The 11345-nt window shown below is 27.3% G+C and overlaps 1 long non-coding RNA gene across 1 annotated transcript; it reads right to left on the bottom strand.

Moving 5' to 3' along the window:
- Positions 1-6089: 6089 nt before the first annotated feature.
- LOC145048608 (uncharacterized) lies at positions 6090-8955 on the bottom strand. Its single transcript, XR_013682933.1, has 2 exons — positions 8248-8955; positions 6090-7703 (listed from the first exon to the last, which is right to left on the bottom strand). It is a non-coding gene; the product is annotated as an uncharacterized LOC145048608 (long non-coding RNA).
- Between the last annotated feature and the right edge of the window lie 2390 nt (positions 8956-11345).

Here is an 11345-nt window from a genome sequence, read left to right as displayed (position 1 = left end):
ATCTTACTATATATATATATATATATATATATATATATATATATATATATATATATATATATATATATATATATATATATATATATATAAGGGATAAATTTAAAACTCTTTAAATTTAGTTGTTTATTATTAGTTCAAATTAATTACAAGGATGCAATGTAACAATTAATAAAACATGAGGGGTTAATTTCAAATTTATAAATCTCTATCATAAATAATATTATATATTCAAATTCAAATAAACCTATTTAAATAATATTTATTAATTTTCCAGATTAAAAAACAATTTAAATTCGGATTTATCCATATTTAACAAAACTTCATATTTGAAACTTAAAGGAAAATCCAAAAGCCCTAATTCTGCCGATCTCACGTCGCGAGCTCATAGCTCTCATGTCATGAGCTTCGACTAAGGTTTTAACCATTACAAATTTTTTAATTATTGTTCTATCATTCAATTTCAAACTAGAATTTTCAGGAAACATGGATCTAGGGTGAAAGTAACCATGAACCAATGGTTCTGATACCACTGTTAGGTTTTTTAGACATCAAATACACTCTAAAACTAGGTAGCAGAAAAATCAAAGCTACAAAACGATATACCTAAGTGTACATGCAACCTATGGATCTATGTTTTCATATTATTAATTCTGCCTTATGAAATCCAAAAATACAAAGAATACTAACCTCTTTTGCAGCTAGAGATCTTCGCGCTTAACTTCTTGTGCGTGCCACATTGTTTGGATGATAAGGATCCAAACCAGAATCCCTCTCTTGGTTCACACCCAATGAACTCAAAAGAGTATAATAAAAAAATATAAACTAGGAGGGGATGAACTATAAAGAAAGTTCTTCCACATGGAGGGAGAAAGAATGTGGCAAATAACTCAAGTCAATCCCTAAAACCCTATTTATAGCATTGAATACCTCCTAGGGTTTTATCCCCAAGCCCATGTGGGATGGGATAGCCCTAGAACGAAATTTCCTTTATCCAAAAGGAATTTTCGTCCACACCATTCCTTTGAGGGTTATGGAATGTTCCTGATTAACCAACTATTGATTAATTGTTATTCAACCCTTCTATTAATTAAATTGTTAATTAATTCCCAAATTGTTTTCCAATTAGTTTCTAATTAATTATTAAACCATAATTAATTAATAAATTAATTCCTTATTTATTTATTCTACTTAATTTGGGTCTTGAGAGCAACCAAAAGAACCATACCATTATAAAAAATATCACCAATTAGTTAATGACATTGCACATACTTCCAAGAAGAAGTTACTTAAGGAAACGATTTAATACAACAAGCAAATTGTCGATTATGTTGGTTTAGTCGGAAAGTAACTTTGGGTTTCTTAAACTCTTATAAATAAATGACATCCCTTATAGGTTAAGACACATGAAAAATACACAACTTTTTAAAAGGTTTTGAGTACTCCGATCCTTGTTATATTAATGATTAATTCTAGATTATTTTTAGTTAAAGCAAATTGATTTGATGTAGTGGGTTCGGAAACACATCAAAATCACATTAGAGGGACAATTTAGTGGGTTTTACACCATATCAATATATTGATATTTCATTCGGTGTTGACTCTTCTTGTTTTCGTTCTTTTTGATGTTCGTTTATTCACATCTGGACTATGAATATTTAATTATATAAACCCCAACGCTTGACACACCACATAGCATGTCCCTAATACCCCGCATCTTATATAACCTCAAAATTTTGTATTTTTCTTTTTTGTATGTATTGGATTTAAACCAACGTCAATAGGATACAAGGTGCAACTGTTTGTCTCACAAGAAAATATAAAACAAAATTGAACACTGTTAACTATTCAATCTCTCATTTATGTTGAAGACATGCATGTCCACCACCTGTCTAAACAGGCCTCATGATTATACACCAACGCAAGTAAAAAGGTTAAGACCAGTTAATAGACCTCTTAAAAGTTCTTCCCATCGAGTGTTGTTAGGAACTACTTAGCGAATTAAACATATCTTCCTATTTAGGTGTTGATCGACTTCGACATATTTTCGTTGATCAACTTTTCTTTGAAATGAAATTGCATGAAATTTCTTTAGTAACGATATCTATTATAAGTAACACTAATTTTTGCGAAGTCCAAATTAGAAAAACTTTGGAATTAGTAGGTGATTTCTCACAAGTGGACATTAAAAAGTTATATATATATATATAGACACACACTAGCCGTTTACCTGCGCAAAGCGGCGGGCGACAAATAGTTTGTTTCGACAATTAATTTCTTTTCGATGGAGAATGATTATTTTCAATTCAATAATTAGTTTGTTTTAGGAAACATATCATATTAAAAATTAAGAAAATTCATGAAATGACCAAATCATATGGTGTTGAGTATTTATTTGGATGAAAAAAGATCTGGTTAAAACCTTGGAAGAGAAGATTTATAGAAGTTTGTTTAAATTTTAATATTATTTTATTAGTGATTAGTTGTACAATTAGTTTAATGATTTGGATGTTTTTAAAAAATATTATTATTTTATTCAATCTATTTTAGAAATAGTGAGATTTGTTTTATAAGATAGTATATATATATATATATATATATATATATATATATATATATATATATATATATATATATATATATATATATATATATATATATATATATATATATATATATATATATATATATATATATGCACTTGCCCCAAAAACTGCAAAGTTTCAAAACCTAAAACCCCACTTGATTCACTAACTCATTTAATTATTCTATGAAGTCGTTAACAACTATATTTGAGAAATCCTTGTTCAAACCACCAAATCCGGCATGAATCGTATGCATCTTGCAATGAAACTTGTATGTTGCTTCACATTGGTAATTTCACCGAACCTTATCCTAATATTTTCATTGTATAATTACATTTCTTAATGTCCATTCCATTTTAGTGTTTACTATGATAGAATCAAAGCGGGAATGGGATGGTTTGTATCATTGGAAAAAAAAATGTTTGTTTTATCTAATGAAATAGAACGAACAATTCATTTGGGAAATCCATATCATTTCATTCTTGGAAGTTATTAAGCTTGATAACTGTATGTAGTGAGTTATTCCATTACCTTTCTTATGTCATTACTTCGTTCATTTCATGACATCAAGATGACAAACAAACCCCTCAACATTATGGGAAATTGGGGATGAAGACCTATGTAACTTGAAAACAAAGTCAAGATATAGACTTACAATACTTTTTACTACTTCTAAAATAAACTCTCTTTCACTTTCTATCAACTTTCTATTACATTTCTTGTTTGATTGTGATTTATTAATTTGTGGAAAAACAAAGTCATTATAATAAAAGACTTTGGGTGACTCGTAAGCAATGGTGAAATATCAAATCATGCACATTCACATGAACAAAAAATATTGTGAATTTTCCTTCCACTAACCTTTCAATATCTTCAAGAGACTAAAGTAGAGCCACATGAATATGTATGTAAGATAAGTAGACGTTTCATTCATTTATTTAAAACAAAATGGACAAGTTGCTCCATCAAAAAGTTCAACAAACCATAATAAGAGCTTTATTAAGAATATATAGCAAAAGATAGAGTTGATTATGTGCATCAATTTGTGTAGTTTGGACATAGTTCAAGATACATAGAAAAACGAAATAAAAGCGGGGACTGAATCAGCTAATAAGTTAGTATATGAACATTGTTTGTCAATTTTGTTGTGTAAAAAGTTATCATTTTCAAATGTTGTCACAATTGAAATTACCACTACATTACTTTTTTTCATTTTCAATTCAACTCAGATGCCGCTTTCATTCTATTAAAGATATTATTGCGAATAAGTCAAAATACTTGTTCTTCTTAAATATGGTAATAAATTAGCCTCCGCGAATAGCTATCAACAATGGGATTGAATAACGAGTTGGCTATAAAAATACGACTTTTGGTGCAATTATTTTACATTGTTAGCTCAGTTGCACATGGACCGGACCAGAGGCCCAAAACAGTTTTGTCCAGCCGAAGCTTAGTCAACATTATTAATGAGACCCGGTGCCAATTCTTTAATAATAAACATTATAGACATTATCACTAAATTATAGGGCAAACTCATGAAAGTAATGAACTTTACACAAAGTTATATTACACAAAGTTATATTTGAACATTGTTATTTTTTATCTCGATTAAGAGTTTTTTTTATGAATTAGTTTCTTTGTTGAGCATTTATCTGATATGTCGTTTGCCAGCCAATGTGACAAATTTTAATGAGATGAGAGTTGACATGACATGCTAACATTGTATTTTTTTGGTGGATATCAAAATAAAAAAACAAAATTAAAAATAATGACATTTGTAATAATTATCTAAAATATAAGGATTTTTATACAGTTTAGTACTATCATGTAAGTAATAATGGTACATAATATATTCACTAGAATGACATTATGCACAAATGTCCTTTTATATATATATATATATATATATATATATATATATATATATATATATATATATATATATATATATATATATTCAATTTTGACACCCATAATATGATGTCACCAAAGATAGTCACGTCAGTTTTTAATCTGGTAACCAAGTGAATGCTAAACATTGAAACAAATTGAGAAGAAACTGAGACAAAGAGTAACGCAATATCATTTTTTTTTTTTTTGTAAACTGGGAAAAAGTTGTGAAATTTGCCGTACAATTACATTAAATAAAAAAATTCATAATCATAATAAAAAAATTCATAATTGCTTACATTAATAAATTTATCGTTAAAAACTCATAATTTTCTTTGAATATAAAAACTAATGAAGGTGATCCTCAATTATTTATATATATATATATATATATATATATATATATATATATATATATATATATATATATATATATATATATATATATATATATAAAAGAACTTCTAGGCCGAGATTTGTAGATTTGGCCAAAGGTTGTCCAATCGTGTTTTTAACTGTAAAATCGCACGATTTTACGATCCTACACGTGAATATCAATCCCGGTCTTATTAACTAAAACCATAGTAGGATCATAAAATCGATTCATAGAATTGTAAAATTGTTCCGATTTTACAATTCCCTTGTTTTTCCCATTTGAGCAATGCATCTTACCTTCCAACTTCAGATGACTATAACTTCTTCATATGTATTATGATTTTAATGATCTTTATATTCACAAATTCGTATTCAAGTGGTTGTGGTTGAATCTCTCTCTCTCTCTCTCTCTATATATATATATATATATGGAGTGGTTCAAATAAAAACTCAAAAATGTTAAAAACCATAAGAACCAATTTTTTTAAATGTTATCATACATGATATTTTGAACAAATCCAACATTTATATTGTATTAATCAAAAAATTTCATTCCCTATCTTACAACTAGTTAAACTTGTTGTCGGACCACAGTCGGACCGTCATCGGATCTCCGTCGGACTAACATAAATTCAGTGAAATTTTTTTGGTTGGATTCACAGTTTAATAGATCAAATGTTGTGCTCTTATTTGATTGGTAATACTTTATAACACAAATATTTCATTTTTTGCAACCAAATATCCAAATTTTAATAAAAAAAAAATAGAATTGTCTTGACAAATTCACTTTTATCTTTTCTAAATGGAATATTTCTTTAAAAAATATATCGTTTATAAAACATAATCACCATTTTAAATTCACAGTTTAATAAACATACTAATTCACTAATATAAAACTTAATATTTTCATGCATACATTTATTCATATTCTAACTTAAATATTATATAAAATATACAACTTAACACAATTCTTTATTAGTTTAATACGTAAAATTCATAGCATAATACAATTCATTATACACTAATTCACATATTCAAAAAAGTCAAAACCTAAACTTTACAACCATCAACTAATAAACTAATTAATTATCTTATTTAAACTTTAATGCAAACTAATTTAAAAAACTAATACATTCTTACATATTATACAACAAAAAAATTATATATATTTTCAAGAAAAATTAATACAAACATTCATACATAATTCATTCATATTTTAATAAAAAAATCACTAAAAATTCATAGCTTAATACAATTATTTCACAGCTTAATACAATCATTTCACAATTTAATACAATCAATTTACAGTTCAGTACACAAACTTCACAATTAAATATAAAAAATTCACAGTTTAATGCATAAAAAAAATATACACTCACACCTATATTCTCAATTTAAAATTACATATATACCTTCAGATATATACACTGGTGCTTCTTTCACAGTTTAATTAAACAGATATTCACAATTTAAATTTTGCTTACTTTATTTATAATTAGATTAAATTTTACATACTTTAGCAAACAAAGAATTAATACAAAAAAATATAGTTTAATACAGTCAATTCACAATTTAATACAGTCATTTCACTACTTAATACAGTCACATCATAATTTAATACACAAAATTCATAACTTAATATAGTAAATTCAAAGTTTAATACAAAAATTATACATTCACAATCACATTTTCAACTTAAAACCTACACTTCTAGACTTTAATTCACAATTTAATAAATTAGGTTAGGTCTCTCATTCATGATATTTGAAGCTTAAAAATATAATTGATTTTGTTGAAGCATTTCTTCAAATACCTTATATGCACCACACAAATTCACATTTTAATATAGTAATTCAAGATTCTCATTCAAAGTTTAATAAAATAGTTTAGGGCTCTCATTCATAGTATTCAGAACTTAAAAAGATATTAATTTACTCATTCATTGTTAAAACTAACTTTAACACACTTTCTAAACTCAATTCACAACATAAAATACATATAACATAAATTATGAATAACAATTTTATACAAATAATAGCAACTAAGAAAACAAACTTGGATTCACAACTTAATAACAGTTGATTCACAACTTAGTATTTTAAGCAAATATTATAAAAAAAGAAGAAAATAAACTTAGATTCACAACGTAATAGCAGATAAAACTAAGATTCACAAAAGCAAACAACAGATTAGAGATTTGAATATTAAAAATTCACACTTTAGCAAAAGAAAAAAACGATCAAAATAAAACTATTTTTATCACGTAGTGGATCAAAGGCGGGGCAAGGCTTTTTTATATATATTCTTGAAAAATCAAACTCAAAATATGTATAATTAATAGTTCAAAATTTGAACATTAAAAATAGTTAAATTCTTAACGAAACAAACAATAAAACAAAAATAAAACTAAAAGAATATAAGAAGCAAAAGTAGTACATAATTATATGTATTGTTCTTTATAAATGACGACTTTGTAAAATATAATTCTATGCTTTGATAATTATTTAATAAACTATGTATCTTAATTTTTTATCTTATTATAAAAAAAAAATATAGAGTATTATCAAAAGAGTTACATTTCCTTCTTTATATTTTAAGGGTCCTAGGTTGAGTGATAAAAACAAAAACATGTATAAAGCTAATAGTAAGCTAGTACCTAATACATAGTAACACAGTAGTAGACTATTACTTAATTCATGTTAACAATGATAGAAAATTAAAGAAAAGAAAGCAGTAAATTAAAAATTACCTTTCTCTCTCTAAAATACAAGCTATTGACTTGGTTTTTTACTAGCAAAAGCACTAATTAACCAACATGAAACATCCTTCTCTTGCAATACACGAGCTTTGAAGTTGCTTTATTTTTTTCCGGTGAGTGGACAAAAAATAGAGAGAATGAGCCAACCATATTATATATACTTCATATATTTTTAACACATAATCTCAACTTTGGTTTTAATTACAACTTTTAAATAATACACATCCTCATATAATATATATATATATATATATATATATATATATATATATATATATATACACACACAAAGTAACGTATACATATAATTATCACTAACAAAGTTACTTCATATATAAGTATATATAATATACTTGCATTATATAAACATAGATCCAGTGCATTGTATGTTAATATATTTCCTTTATTATATTTATATATATTCGACCTATTTAATTAAAACTAGGGTGCAATAACTATAAAATGAGTAATTAAAGTGTGAATACAAAAAGTACATGTATAAGTCCAGTATAACTCCAACAGGTAAATTATATTTATGCATATCTATTTTTGAAACTAATACATTGACTATCTATTATATCTATAATTAAACTATACTTTAACCAATTCAAATAAGTAATTCAAATGTGTGTAGAAAAGTACCTACAAAAGAAGCAAGCATGCCTGTCGTCCTTTATATCTTTTTCAGTTTTGCAAAAGTGAATTTTGTATTAAACATCACATCTGAGATTTTTAATATGCATGATGAGGATCAAGGTTATCAGTGGTAGTAAAGTAGATCTAAGAGTGTCGTTTACATTAGCTTCTGATCCATGAGCATCACAAACCAAAACAGATCAAATCTAAGTTAAAATACAGGGATTTGTTGACTTCAGAGGTGGTGACGGTCAGTGGCTAGAGACGATATGTAGTCGGTTGAGACAAAGACAGTAGTTTAAACTTAGATCTAGAGGCGAAGAGTGGAAGTCAACCAGATCTGAGTAAGCTAATAGATTCCAGATCTAAGTCAAAATCCAACAGTTTTTAGTGGATCCTTGCCAGAGCAAATCTAAAGCAGCGATGGTGATACAACGGTGTCTGATGGAGGTGTTTGACAAAAAGAGAAGAAGCGGAAAATGTAGAGCAGGAGGACTTCAGATTTGGTGCAACGAAGGAGACAGTGGTCTCTGGTGGTGGTGGCGATCTCCGATGGTGGTCTTGATCTCTAGTGGTGGTTGTGGTCTTGGAGCTTTTAGAAAAGATGAACAGATCTTGAAATATGAGAGATAAAATGAATGATTAAAATTAAGTGGGTTCATTTTTCTAAAGGTGATTTTGAAATGGACAAAAATACTCTGAATAAAAATGGTTCTTAATGGTTCTTAATTTTTTTGTGGTTCTCATTTAAATATATATATATATATATATATATATATATATATATATATATATATATATATATATAAAAAAAATGGTTCTTAATGGTTCTTAATTTTTTTGTGGTTCTCATTTAAATATATATATATATATATATATATATATATATATATATATATATATATATATATATATATATATATATATATAACAGTGAATATAATCTACAAGCTATATAAGTTTAGATACTCAAACTCACCCTACGAAATCGTTTTGTATCATTTATGCATTATAGTGTTCTTAAACTTCATGTGACATCCATATTTTCACGGCCAGAAAAGACCGATTTTGTTTATGCTTTGTAAAAATCAGAGTACTTCTTTTCATAAAAATGTTGCGGAATTTGTTCCCAGAAAAATACGCTAAATACGTTATCAAAACATTTTCGAAGAAACATATTTTATTCATTTTAAAACGTTTGGGATGTCATCGTCAATACAGAAACATAAGCATAAACGGAACTTACATTTTATTTACACTAGTGATCTACATCTCTTTAATCTCTCAATGTAATGTGACTTCATATCAACACATGTGATATCAATAAACTGAGTGGGTCAGGTTGGGAAACTTAGTGAGTACATATGGTTTTCAACCCACAAAAATATAATTATTATGTTTAAAAAATCAAACAATCAACCCAATTACTCATCATCATTATCTTCTTTACTCTTAAGGATCTATCCTAAGAGTCATCTATCATGCATTCATTTATTCCGAAGTCCCTTGTTTCCAGGGTTATAGGACTCGCACTAAATCCATAGCTACCAATGCTCGTTCGTAAAGCACTAATTCCATAGCTACTATAGTTTATTTATAGGGTACTAAATCCATAGCTACCAATGTTTATCTAATAGGTACTAAGTTCATAGCTACCGATTCCTAATAGGTACTAAGTCTATAGCTACAAGTGTTTGTCCAATAGGCACTAAGTCCATAGTTTCCGATGTTATTCGTTAGGCACTAAGTCTATAGCTGCCAATATTTACTCACATCATCTTTTATCTCTCATCATTCATCTACCCATGTTATGCACAACATATTTGTATATATATAAAATATGTATACAGTTTAAATCATTTAAAACATGTATAAAAATGTTCATCAAGCATAGACATCAGGTATTCAGATAATATGCACACATAGCACGTAGTTTATACAAAATACTTCATATCTATGTGTAAGATGAAAGTAACTATGCACTCACTTGAGAATGTGGTGACTCGGTATTCTGACAACGATTCGTTTACTTTAAAATAATTTCCTTCGACCAAACCTAGTATTATTACCACTAGATTTTAGTCTAATATTTACTGTGACTAATTATTAGTCTTATTATTATTATTATTATTATTATTATTATTATTATTATTATTATTATATAAGCGTTTAAACAATACTTTCCAATCACTATGTACAGACAGGGGCCAGAGATAAAACACCGGAGGGCAGGACCATTTTGGCGTATAGCACTTCTGAAATCTAACAACCCTATGTGGCCCTTTAAACCAGATTCTTCGTACCGCGAGTAGTTAAAAATATTTTATAACGACACTTATATAAGTCATAATAATAGTTCAAATATTTATTATAAATTTATAATAACAATACTAATTTTAAATATAAACTATATTTAAAATAGGGTAAGCATAACTTACTTACAAGTGGATTTTAGCTAGGAGTCAGGCTCTGCAGGGGCAGAACTTCGTCGCTGAATCTTTCTAAGAAAGATTCGTGCAGCGCTTCAGCGCTCACCTTACTATACTAAAACTATAGAAAGAGAAGTCGAATCACGAGGGACCGAAATATTCGGGGGATAAGGGGAGAAATACTCTTGAATCAAGAGAATGGTGGAAGAAATATGAGAGCCCAAGGCTCTTATTTATACTAATTAAATTTTCAAAAACTACCCTCCATAATTACTTAATGACATTTTAGTTATATAAACAACCAAATACCTCTCTATAATACTATTTTAAATGGATTTAATGGTATTTGTACTAAACTAATATCGAAAGAACTCAACATTAGTCTTATAATGACCGCATCATCGATACATTTCTAATGATATATACATATGTGTATATATATATATATATATATATATATATATATATATATATATATATATATGTGTGTGTGTGTGTGTACATATATATGATTTATACTTTATTTTTAAAGTTATATTTTTAACAGGCCGGGATAGAATTGGTCCGTTAAAATCTCATAACTTCTTCATTCGATGTCCATTCTCGTCTAGGTTGTGTCGGCTAAAAAACGCTCGATCTAATATTTGAATTTCGGGCTGTACACTATTAATCCGA

The sequence above is a fragment of the Lactuca saligna genome, chromosome 5 (genome assembly GCF_052625555.1).
Source record: "Lactuca saligna cultivar CGN05327 chromosome 5, ASM5262555v1, whole genome shotgun sequence".
Classification (NCBI taxonomy): domain Eukaryota; kingdom Viridiplantae; phylum Streptophyta; class Magnoliopsida; order Asterales; family Asteraceae; genus Lactuca; species Lactuca saligna.
This window is presented reverse-complemented; position numbering and strand designations above follow the sequence as displayed.